Genomic DNA, 13,108 nt, shown 5'->3' on the forward strand with positions numbered 1-13,108 from the left:
CCTGGGGAATGCCTGCCCGGGCTTTTTCCTCCCGTGGCAAGTGAGCTGGGAGGGAGTTCCACCTGGGCCCGAAGCAGGAGCCAGACGGGACCAGGAGAACACACACGGGCAGACCTCGGAGACTCCGCGGGCTGGGTTCCAGACCACACAATAAAGCGGGTGTCCCGACAGAGCAAGTCACACACGGGCTTTGGTTTCCCAGGCATATGAGTTATGTCTGCACTTCACTTGTAGTCTATAAAGTGCACAAGAGCATGATGTCTAGAAAAACAGTGTGCATACTTTAATTTAAAATACTTTATTGCCAGGGGTCTTCCCTGGTGGTCCAGTGATTAAGTCCTCACCTTCCAGTACAAGAGGCACGGGTTTGATCCCTGGTTAGGCGGCTCAGATCTCTCGCAGCCAAACAATCAAAACATAAAGCAGAAGCAATATTGTTACAAATTCAATAAAGACTTAAAAAAAAAACTTTTAATGCTAAAAAAAAGTTAACCATCATCTGACATCACAGGGTTGCCCCAAACCTTCAATTAAAAAAAAAACAAAAAAACAATCGCAGTATCTGCAAAGTGCAATAAAGTCAGCCTTTACTTCTTAAGGAAACGTGGATAAAAGCCCAGGGCTCCATCCAGTAGCTGAACAAAGGAATCAGAAGCTCATTGGTCTAGGAGTCAGTAGGGACGCTGCGGCTCTGTGATAGTCTCCTCCCTGCCATGTACACCCATCGCCTGCAGGAACTGCCGTTCTAGAAGATAAGCCACTGCTCACCACTTAACCTTCAGTCACTTTGTTCACCAAGGATGTCATCAGTGCCTCCCCCCTGCAAGGAGAGAGGAACGCAAAAGGTCACCAGAGAAACACAAGGTCGTGACAGAGCCCCTGACCCGAGGACCCCCAAAGTCTAGAGGGGAAGAACAGACCATAAACAGATTACACAGTGATTGTTGTTGTTCGGTTGCTACGTCATGTCCAACTCTGCGACCTCATGGACTGCAGCCTGCCAGGTCCCTCTGTTCCCCACTGTCTCCTGAAGCTGGCTCAGATTCATGTCCATTGAGTCGGTGATGCCGTCTAACCATCATGCGTTCTAAACTACAAAGTGCGGCCAGGGGTTGAACATAAAAAGGTAAGTTAAGTAACCAACCTCTGGGACACAGGGGAGGGACCTACCCAGCGGCCAGGAGATAAAGTGAGGTTTTTGATCCTGAGGGCACCAAAGCCCCAAGGACAAAAGCAGGGACTCACAGGGACTGCTGATCCCTTTCCTCTTTTGTTTTTTTCTTTCCATTCCCCGTACGTTAATTTACTGAAATGAGGAAATCAAAGACTACTGTTTTTAAGGGTTTTTGTCAAAACTCTGAAATGGCCGTACCGTTCCCACCTGCAACGGTGAGAACATCCTCTTCCACAGCCCCTCCTCCTCCTCCCCCTCCGTGAACCTTTTCCTAGTTGCCGCTTAGGAAATGGACAGCTCACCTTCTTACACTGCAGTGTAGGTCACCAGCTGTGACCGAGAATCCAGTTTCCTGCAGAGACATGTTGAATGTGGCTAGGCTGCCTCACCCAAGCAGCTGAAACCCAGAGCAGAGGCCCAGTGTGGATGGGACTTCCCCAGATTCAGGGCTCTGGGAGGTATGTGGTGCTTCTGGAAACAGCACATCCCACCGGAGAGACCAGAGCCCGGTCAAATTCCTCCTCTGCCAGCACTGCACTGGGACCCTGGGAAGCTCAGCTCACTTTCTGAGATTTTGCTTCCTTGGCATCACAAGTTGGGGTTTCCAGGATGTGGAGGTTGAGATGGAGTTTGGCTTGCAGAGCATTTATTAGGCTCCCCCGGGGGTGCAGTGGTAAAGAATCTACCTGCTAATGCACCAGACTCGGGTTCGATCCCTGGGTGGGGAAGATCCCCTGGAGAAGGAAATGGCAACCCACTCCAGTACCCTTGCCTGGGAGACCCCACGGACAGGGGAGCCTGGTGGGCTACAGTCAGTGGGGTCATAAAGAGTCGGATACAACTGAGCACACGTGCTGAACACGGACACCTTCAGAGACAGGGGTGGAGCCGTCAAGTTCGGGCAGAAAGAGAAGCTGAACTTGGACAAAGGCTGAGCTGGTCCCATGGGGATTTGGGGAGCATGTGTTGGTCCATCAAGGCTGGGGCTTGGTGGCCAGGTTTTTGTCCTCCTGCTGGGATCCACCCGTGTACACAGCCCAGGGTACGTGTGACTCTGAACAAGAGGCTGATGGCTGCAGGCTCTCTGCTGACTGCATTCCTCAAGGCTGGAGCCACAAGCCTTTCCTTGGAGGCCCTGGGCAGGGCACCTCCAAGCCCGCCAGTCTTGTCTGTAGGAGGACAACAGTAGGACCTGCCCTATGCTGAGTGACGTTGAAATAAGCCCCGCATTCAGCGCACAGCACGCCTGGGGCTGAGTGGTGCCTGGCACCCGAGGAAACATGCGCTGTAATTGCCAGTGGCATCCCAGGCAGAGTAAGATGGGAGGAACGTGGTTCCCTGTCTTTAACTCATCCTGCGCAGACGGAGGGACCACATCACGTGTCAGGCACTGCTCTGTGACCGGAAGTGCTGGTCAAGGTTCCGTGTGGTCAGGGCCGCCCTCATCAAGAAGAGAACCTTTGAGCCAAGACTCGAAGGCGGCGAGAGGCAGGTGGGGAAGCTGGGCGGGCCCTTTGGAGAGCGCGTGCCTAGTGTTCAAGACCAGGGGGCAGAAACGGCCTGAACAAGAGGGAGACAGAGCTGAGGTCAGAGATGATGAGACCACTTCCAGGTGGGGCTTTGTGCCGAAGGAAATCTCACTCAGGTGAAGTCAGATCTCACTGCCAACTCAGAGGCTCAGAAATGCAGGTGACACAGCCCAGTGATAAACAACACCCTGAGCTTCAATCAGCAAAATGAAGACTGTGGGAAACTCCATGGGAAAAACGACCTGGTTTCTTCAAAAACAAGCAAAAACTGGAAAATGGCAAGGAAGAAAAGGGAAAGCGGAGAGCTATAGATTAAATTTGAACACTTTGGCCACCTGATGAGAAGAGCCAACTCTTTGGAAAAGACCCTGATGCTGGGAAAGATTGAGGGCAGGAGGAAAAGGTGGTGACAGAAGATGAGATGGTTGGATGGCATCACTGACTCAGTGGACATGAGTTTGAGTAAACTCTGGGAGATGGTGAAGGACAGGGAAGTGGGCATGCTGCAGTCCATGGGGTTTCAGAGAGTCAGACATGACTTAATGACTGAACAACAACAAACAGATTAAAGAAGACAGGCATATAACAACCCCGCAATGTAAACCTTATTTGGATCCCAATTCAAGCAAGCAAACTGTCTTATCATCAGCATCATCAAACGCCCCATTTATAACTGCTCAGTGCTGAGCAGAAAAGTACTGATAATAAGGAATTACCCTGGAATCCAACCAGTCCACTCTAAAGGAAATCAGTCCTGGGTGTTCATTGGAAGGACTGATGCTAAAGCTGAAGCTCCAGTACTTTAGCCACCTGAGGTGAAGAGCTGACTCATTGGAAAAGACCCTGATGCTGGGAAAGATTGAGGGCAGGAGGAGAAGGGGATGACAGAAGATGAGATGGTTGGATGGCATCACTGACTCAATGGACATGAGTTTGAGTAAACTCCCCGAGTTGGTGATGGACAGGGAGGCCTGGCATGCTGTGGTTTGTGGGGTCGCAAAGAGTTGGACACCACTGAGTGACTGAACTGAACTGAACTGAACCCTGGAATGATTCAAGTGGCCACATGATCTAGGAAAGGGGGATGATGCATCTGGAATCTGCTGTGAGTTCAGGGCGGCTTCCATTCCCACAGCTGCAGACAAGTATTCAGATAATAACTCTGCTTCACTTTCCCAAATTCCTGTCTGAGGTGAGCAAAGAGGTGCAGCCGCAGGCTACTCTGGTCAGTACGGCCAGCAGGCCCGGGAACATTCCTAATCTGGCCCATCTCACCTCCCTTCCTTGTAATGTTGCATGAGAACCAAGAACTCATCCGCTCAGCCTCCGGCCGTGTGCAGGGCATAAGACGTGGTCATCACTCCCTGCCGTCCTCTCGCGGCTCTGAGGAAACACTTTGTCATCTGCTCGGGTCTGGGATGAGGAAGTCTCAGCTCAGCCTCTAACTAGACCTGAAGACTGACTCTTCTCCTGACCCCTTTATGCTTTCTTTTCCTTTCCTTGAAAGAAGGTTCACGCTCTGTCTCCCCTGCATGCCGAATGCTCTGTGTGTTGGAAGGCATGCCCCTAAGTCCCAGGCGGGATTTTCTTAAACGCTGTAGGTAGGAAGGCAGTCTCTGAATTAGATGGTTTCTACCCAGCGTCCCCGGTGGCTCAAGTGGTAGAGAATCCACGTGCAATGCAGGAGATGCGGGGGATGCAGGAGATGCGGGTTCGACCCCTGGGTCAGGAAGATCCTGGAGAAGGAAATGGCAACCCACTCCAGTATTCTTGCCTGGAAAATTCCATGGACAGAGGAGCCTGGAGGGCTACAGTCCATGGGGTCACAAAGAGTCAGACACGACTGAGGAACTGAGCATGCGCACGTGTGTGCGCGCACACACACACACACACATTGAACTTGGAATGCTCTTCCATTTGAAGCCAAGTTTGGATTTTAAGAGAATACAAAAATGTACCAAATGTTACCTTTTTTTGAATTTTGTAACATATGCTTTTTCCTTTTTAATTTCATTTCACTTTCTGTTATTTAAACCTAAATTCAAGCTGATAGGGAAGTATATCTAATAACGTGAACGATTATTGTTATTCCTGGAGTTTACCGTCAGTGAAATCTTGCAGCCTCAGAAGATGCTGGAATATCACTCTGCTCTCTTTAAATCCTTAAGGTGATTAATCTGGAGCTATATTTATATTTAACCTAAATGAAAAAGTTGGCTTAAAGCTCAACATTCAGAAAACTAAGATCATGGCATCCGGTCCCATCACTTCATGGCAAATAGATGGGGAAACAGTGGAAACAGTGACTGACTTTATTTTTGGGGGCTCCAAAATCACTGCAGATGGTGACTGCAGCAATGAAATTAAAAGACGCTTACTCCTTGGAAGGAAAGTTATGACCAACCTAGACAGCATATTAAAAAGCAGAGACATTACTTTGTCAACAAAGGTCTGTCGAGTCAAGGCTGTAATTTTTCCAATAGTCGTGTATGGATGTGAAAGTTGGACTACAAAGAAAGCTGAGCGCTGAAGAATTGAAGCTTTTGAACTGTGGTGTTGGAGAAGACTCTTGAGAGTCCCTTGGACTGCAAGGAGATCCAACCAGTCCATCCTAAAGGAGATCAGTCCCGGGTGTTCATTGGAAGGACGGATGTTGAAGCTGAAACTCCAATATTTTGGCCACCTGATACAAAGAGCTGACTCATTTGAAAAGACCCTGATGTTGGGAAAGATTGAGGGCAGGAGGAGAAGGGGACGACAGAGGATTAGATGGCTGGATGGCATCACTGACTCAATGGACATGAGTTTGGGTAAACTCTGGGAGTTGGTGATGGACAGGGAGGCCGGGCATGCTGCAGTTCATGGGGTTGCAAAGAGTTGGACATGACTGAGCGACTGAACTGAACTGAACTGATACCTACAATTGCTCTACTGTTGAACAGGCGGCCACAAATGGCTAGCGGCTATTGAGTATTTGAAGTACAGATGGTCAAAACTGAGATGTGCTGTTACTATGAAAGGCACACTGGGTCTCCAACATTTTGCAAGAAAAAAAATGTAAATTATCTCAATAATTTTAAACTTATTACATGTTAAAATGATAATGTTTTACGTATATTTGGTTAAATAAAATGTCATTAAAATTTTAAAAATGCAATAGATAACTGATATTAAGTAAACCCTAATTTTCATCCATCAGAGGGAAAAAGAGAGAGAGAGAATATAGAAATCTAGCTCCGATTCCAATTATGCTGCCTTAAGATATCTACAGAAGAACAGGAATTGGGGAGAATGTGCTTCATCCAAAAGCTCATTAAAGGCACTTAGCTTCCCTTTAGGAATCTGCTGGTTGGACCTCAGGGTTTAAAAAGTGAGTTTATTTTGCTCAGCCTCGAATTGTCATTTGCATTTGGCATTAGCCTGTTAGGATGAGTAACTCCCTGCTTTCTTGCACCAAGCACGTGGCTCACATTTTAACATGAAAGTGCTTTTCTCCACCGTCCATGCCATTCTTCAAAATGGTGGAGAGAAATGGGAAGGAAATCAGGCATGGAAAAAAGAAAAACCCGCATGAAAAGACTCACTCCGTGTCCAGAGTGGAGAGTTCCTTTCATGCCTGCAAAACGAACGTGGGAGCCAGCCCAAGAAATAGAACATCCTGAACAATTAGAAAATGCTGCGTGCCTCTCCCCTCCAAGTAACGCCCGTCTGAACCTCAGTATCTCTTGGGGTCAAAAAAAAAACCCAAGTGGAAGAGAGAAAATCCAGGTCAGCTGCCACAGGAGGAAGCCTGGCCGGAAAACAAGTCCATCGGGACAGAGGGAGTGATTCAATCTGCAAGTCTGAACAAGACCCGAGTTCTTCAAAAGGGGGTGCAGCCTGCTGGAGACAGCAGTGGGGTGCCCTGGGGAATCTCAATCACCTTTTCTGAAAGGACAGCAAGGGATCCAAAGAGTTTCTGAGACGATGCACTTTTCTCACACAAAACACAAACTTCCCGCTGCAAATCCACAGCTTTTCCAAGTTAATGCAAAATTAATTGGAAAAGTTGTACCTGGCCCCTTCTCTTTCTACTGGGGATGTTTTATTAACCTAAAGTTTCTGAACGTACTAGTCTTTGAATAAATAAAATAGGAGAAAGTCTATATAAAAGCAAGGAGAAAGTATTTTTACGGAAGTAAACTAGACACAGATTCTGGGCTGCATACTTAACCATTAAGGACGCCCAGACACACAGCAGAAGCGGTGACCATTGCCATATCAACTCAACTAAACTAAATGCCTCTAACAGCCCATGTCCTGGACGCTTGATGTTGTCCAGAAAGAGCCCAGTGTTTTCACAATCACCATCTCATTCCTACGCACAACATCCTCTGACCTTCCATTTTGTAACTGTAAATAAGTTGGGTGCCAAAAGACTAACTGATTTGCCCCAGGTCACAGGGTCATTAGCCAGGACCTACTCACCAGGCGAGTAGACATCGCTCACAGGAAGCCAGCTACACCTCGCTGGGCACAAAAATCATATTTTAGTGTTTCAGCAACCATTTTGGACATGATCTTTCACCCCCAAACCACATTATAATAGAGTTGTCACTTCTGTTCCAAGAAGGCTCTTTGAAGGTACAGAGTTCAACAAGCTCTTCCTTCACCCAAACAGGTTTGCCCAGCCCTCCCCGTTCAACAGGTGGGAGGAAGTGAAGGCTGGGAACCAGGACCTTCAAACACAGCCAACTCAAAACAGAGTCCAGTCAACACCGCAGCAAGTTTCCCCACCCCAGGTATTTGACTGATTCCCACTGGGTACGTAAGGCAGAACCTTTGTGCTTGGTGTAAATGGCAACGAGCCAGTGAGACCCCTAAGACGCATCCTCCATGTGCCCTAACACCAACCCCTCCCTACAGTGCCCTTCAGGAGCATGTCCCAGTTCTCGGCCCCAGCTATCCTGAACGGAAGCCAGTCAGGGAGGTGCCTCCCACCTCCAGGCCTGAGCAGACGCACACTCCTGCTTATCCAGCCCACTCATCCTCCATGTTATCTGCCACTGCTTCCAGGAAGCCTTCCTGACCTCCCTAGACCATATGTTTCCATAGTGCCCCATCTCACTTCTAGTATAGACTTCAAGACAGCACCCTATATGGTAGCGTGGGGTGAAAGTGTTAGTCTCTTAGTCATATCTGACTCTTTGGACCCCACCAGGCTCCCCCATCCATGGAAGTCTCCAGTCAAGAATAATGGAAGGGTAGCCATTCCCTTCTCCAGGGGATCTTCTCAACTCCCAGGATCAAACCTGGCTCTCCCCCATTGCAGGCGGAGTCTTTACAGTCTGAGCCATCAAGGAAGACTGTTAATTTGTCTGTATCCCTGACCTAGACTGTGAACTCCATGAGAGCAGGGGCCAGGTCTGCCTTTGTTTTTATACTCCCAGCACCTAGCATAGTGCCTGGTTGTGACTAAATAATTGATTGAATATTTGCAATCAACAAGCATGCATGGCTTACTGTTAGGGCAGGCTTGCTGCTAGACCCCGAGGATGGAAAGATGAAGGAGTTATATCTTCTGTCTTCAGGTCAATTATGATCTTTTAATCTGTGATGCTTTTTATCTTTATTTTACAAAAACACAACTACCAGACTTCCCTGGTGGTCCAGTGGCTAAGACTCCATCCTCCCAAAACCAGGGGACCCGGGTTCCATCCCCGGTCAGAAAACTAGATCCCACATGCTGCAACCTGATATGGTGCAGCCAAATAAATAAATAAAATAAATATTTTAAAAAAAAACACAGAAGAAGGAAATGGCAACCCACTCCAGTATTCTTGCCAAGAGAACCCCATGGACGGAGGAGTCAAGCAGGCTACAATCCATGGGGTTGCAAACAGTCGGACATGACTTAATTAAACAACAACAGCAAAAATTATATAACACAGGGAACTATATTCACTACTCTGTGATAAGCCATAAGAGAAAAGAATATATGTATGTATGTATCTGAATCCCTTGGCTGTATAGCAGAAATTAACACATATAAATCAACTGTATTTTAATAAAACTTTAAAAAAGAAAGCACACACAAACACATACCCTACATAGTGGGTAACTGAGGAGACGGGACCCAGGGAGCCTCAGAGCTGGTTACAACCAGAACAAGGACCTCCTTCCCTCTGGTATCAGGGATGTTCCTGAAATGTTTAAACTCAGATCGGCTTTAAACTGCTGCTTCGTGAGAACTAACAAATAGATGGGAATATTCTAGGCCACAAAGTAGCATCATGCCTTGAGGCCAGCTAGATGGCCAGCTCCCCAGAACAATGAGATTCCAAATGCTCATCTGAATAGGGACAAAAGTGGAAAGAGAGAGAGAGAGATGAGAGGTACACTGTTTTCCTTTCTTTGCAGCTGTCCATTCCAAAAAGAACTGCAAATAACAGAGAGCCTCCACGCCTGCCTCTTCAGCCGTTGGGACGTGAACAGCCCTGACCTCCTTGAGCCTTCCTGAGTGGCTTCCCAAATTTGCCCCCACCCACCACCTTGTCATGAGACCCTCCTCAGTCGCTCTCAAAGTATGGTCCAGGGACCAGGACCAACGGCATCACCTGAGACCTTGTGAGAAAGACAGATTACCTGGCCCCTCCCTGGACACACCGAACCAGAAACGCTGGGCCGGGGCCAGGCCATCTGTGTTTTAACTGCCCCTCCCTCCCCCCCCCCCGCCCAGCCCCATATGAGTGTGACGGGGTCTCACATTTGAGAACCACCGCCTGGTTCTCTGTGTCCAGGGCGCTGGCCGCTTGTGGATTCTCTTATTTGTTTATTTGAATGCCTAATATACCTCTTGTCCTCTCTCCCTGGAGTGGACACTGCGGGACGACCGGGAACTCGCCGGCCTTGCTTGGAGCTGTGCATCTTCCGAGGCTGAGGACAGGCCGCCACGTCACGGTGCTCGGTAAACATTTGTCGAGCAAACAAACAAACCTTCCTCTTTCTGCTTGTTTTTCCCCCAGTTTCCCGGGAACTGGCAATCTCAGAAGGAGTTAAGCCTCCCTCGTGAGTCATGTGGGCCAAGTCTGTTTATCTGTCGGTGGGTGATAAGCCTCCAAGGACGGGAGCTGCGACGCCACCTGGCCCCCTTCAGCACACTTTCCCCCAAGTCTCCAGAACTCGCTCACAGCTGTCAGAATTCACTGTTCCACACAGCAGAGGCCTGACGTGTTTCCCAGAGTCGAGACATCACGGGCCCAGCGACAGGGTGCGGGCTGGCCCAGGAAAGCCCTTCTACAGGGGAATCGACCCTCCAGCATCAGCCATGGACGTTGACCTCTCACCCAGCTCTGACCCAAAGCCCTCTCTTTTTTTTAAACTTGTTACTTTGTCCTGGGGTATAGCCCACTAACAATGTTGTGATAGTTTCCCGTGAACCGCGAAGGGAGTCAGCCACACTTAAGCACTGTGCTATGCTGGGTCGCTCCGTTGTATCCGACGCTTCTGCAACCCCATGGACTGTGGCCCACCAGGCACTTCTGTCCATGGGATTCTCCAGGCAAGAAGACTGGAGTGGGTTGCCATTTCCTTCTCCAGGGGATCTTCCCGACCCACGGATCAAACCTGAGTCTCCTGCTTTGCAGGCGGATTCTTTACCTCTGGGCCGCCAGGAAGTCATATATGTACACGTATACATTCTCCCCTAGAACCCCCTCCCATCCCGGCTGCCACAGAACAGAGCAGAGTCCCCTGTGCCAAAGCCTTTCTGGAAATTCACAAATGCACTGTGGCTCTCAGGCCCCTCCCCAGCACGGGTCAGGCCAGTGGCAGCGTTTCACTCAAACACCTGGGCAGCAGGGAAGGAGAAAATGAATTTCAGGAGAGGAAAACTGAGCGAGCTGAAGGGCCAGGTTAAGAGGACTCTGGGCTCCGGGCTTCCCCAGCCTCCAGCCCTGGGTCACCACGCCCCGCTTCCTGGGTTTGCCTGGGGCCCTCCTGGATGGTTAATATTAACCCGGGGGATGAGCACCCTTGCGGGTTCTCGGGGCCTCCGAGGCAGGTGGGATGCTGACTCATTGCCACTGCGGCAGCCACGTGTCTCCACAGCTCCCAGCAGGCTGGCGGGCTGGCTCCGTGCTGAGCAAAGTGGGCCCCCTGGTTTTGCGTCTCCATCAGAGGGAGTGAGAAGGAAGTTCCCGAAGCATCCCTTGATTGGCCCCCTGTGGCCCACTCTGCCTTCTGCATCTTCAAAGGTTTATCCAATTTTCCCCAATCATGTCAGTTCCCACACAAGGGAGGTGGGTGTTGTGGGTGCTGTGCCTGGCACAAACTAGATTAACGTCTCCTGGGTTGTAATGTGTCTGCAGAAGGCTGAGTCCCTCCAGCTAGCTCCTGCGGGTTCCAGAAGCGAAGTCCAGTCTGCTCGGCCCCTACCCTCAGCCCTAGCCCACCCTGCCCCCGGGGAAAGGACCTGAGGCTGGCTTTACGCCAGGCGTGTCAGCAGATCTCCGACAAGGGTGGAGAAGCTGGGCACCAGCCACCCACCTTACTGCTCACGTGCACCTCCCACTGAAAGCTGAATTAAAATGAAAAGGCTGTGGGCACTTGAGGTTATGGAAACCTACGACTTTATAAACTTGGCACACGTGGAAATAACAGGAGAGCGTGGGGGACCTAGTGATGTAGAATCACATTATTCTGAATGGAAGCACTCACGCCCAAGGCAGGCGGGTCTGCCCTCCTGCTTCTCCAGATGACTTTAAAGCCCCCCAAATCATGGCCAGGCTGACAGCTCTGGGGACAATGGCATGAACACACCCGTCCCCTCCGCTGACACTCCCGCCCCAAAGGAGCTTTGAAACCTCAGTTCTAAGAAGGCCACTCTCCACCCTGACCTGTCAGTCGAGGGGGATGGACACGTGGCCAGGGTCAGGGCGAGGTGGGGGGTGCGGAGGGGGGGGTGCGGTCAGCACACAGCCAGAGTGAATCCAGCCCGGGCCTTGGCCCTGAAACAGAGGCTGAGACCCCACTGTTCCTGCTGAGCTGAAACACCCGAGTGCCGCGGCTTGTGGGTGCAAGCTGAGCTCGCCTTCTGATTCATGCCGTTATTAAATCAGCAAGTTGGACAAGAAGCAAAATCAGCCAGGACCCAGCACTCGGGCAAAAGCTAAAGAGTGCGTGGCGGACTGGATGGGAGGGGAGCTTGGGGGAGAATGGATCCATGTAGGGGTACGGCTGAACCCCTTTGCTGCGCCCCTGAAACCATCACAACACTGTTATAACCAGCTATGTGTGTGTGTGCTTGCAAAGGTCTGACTCTTTGCAACCACATGGGCTTTAGCCTGCCAGGCTCCTCAGGCCATGCTCTTCTCCAGGCAAGAATACTGGATGGGTTATCATTCCCTCCTCCAGGGGATCTTCCTGACCCAGGGATCGAACCCATGTCTCCTGAGTGCCTTACGTGGCCAGGTGGATTCTTTACTACTAAGCCACCTGGGAAACCCATTAATCAGCCATACTCAAATATAAAATCAAAAATGCTTTTTTAAAAAAATTAAAAAGAAATTAAAGAGTGTAGCCCCAGAACACGTGGACAGACTGGATGGATAAGTAGAAGGGGTGAATGGCCCAGATGATGCTGCAAGTCCCTCCAGAGCCCGGGGCTCCCTCTGGACCACATTCGCCTCTCCAGGGAGACGCCACTTCCCCCTGCATCACACAGTTTCCATGCGTCAAAGCCAGCCAGTGGGGGCACTGACACCTCTCACCAGCTTGGAGCACGCTGCTGACACCTGGCCTGCAGGCCGGTGAGCTGCACGGGGGCCTGGGGCCTGCCCTTTCTGCCGTGACCCCTGTTGCAACAGTGGGTCAAAGTTCAGAAGCAGCCAGGTGAAAACATCGGTCACACGCTGCCCCTCTCCTGGCAGATAAGCCCAGCAAGAGAGAAAACAGTTCACAGCACCCCTGTCCTCCCAGCGGCTTCGCTGAGGAAACCCTCGAACCAGACTTCCTGGTGCTGAGCCCCAGTTACAACAGGATTCACGGAATTTTAATGTTTTTTCCAAAATAAACAGTGAGCCCGTGCTTTATTTTTTAACACATTGCTTCAACATCCAGCTAACTTTTTTTATTGAAGTATACTTGATTTAAAATGATATGTTAATTTCTGTTGTACAGCAAAGGGATTGTTATATGTATATACATTTTTAATATTCTTTTCCATTAGGGTTTATCACAGGATATTGAATATAGTTTTCTGTGCTGTGCAGTAGGACCTTGCTGTTTATCCATTTCCAGCTGATTTTTATTAGTTTGTTTTTATTCAATTTATTTAAATAGTAGCCCCCCTCCAAAAAAGTGTTCACCCATTTCTTATTTTTAGTAAAATAAACCACTGGTCTGCCAAGGGGTGTTTTCAGAGATA

General features: G+C 49.7%; 1 long non-coding RNA gene across 1 annotated transcript; it reads right to left on the reverse strand.

Annotated features, from left to right (window-relative positions):
* Positions 1-282: 282 nt before the first annotated feature.
* On the reverse strand, positions 283-9,972 carry LOC122430028. Its single transcript, XR_006266210.1, has 4 exons — positions 9,536-9,972; positions 1,477-1,526; positions 921-1,092; positions 283-820 (listed from the first exon to the last, which is right to left on the reverse strand). It is a non-coding gene; the product is annotated as an uncharacterized LOC122430028 (long non-coding RNA).
* Positions 9,973-13,108: the final 3,136 nt, after the last annotated feature.

The sequence above is a fragment of the Cervus canadensis genome, chromosome 28 (genome assembly GCF_019320065.1).
Source record: "Cervus canadensis isolate Bull #8, Minnesota chromosome 28, ASM1932006v1, whole genome shotgun sequence".
In the NCBI taxonomy this organism is placed as follows: domain Eukaryota; kingdom Metazoa; phylum Chordata; class Mammalia; order Artiodactyla; family Cervidae; genus Cervus; species Cervus canadensis.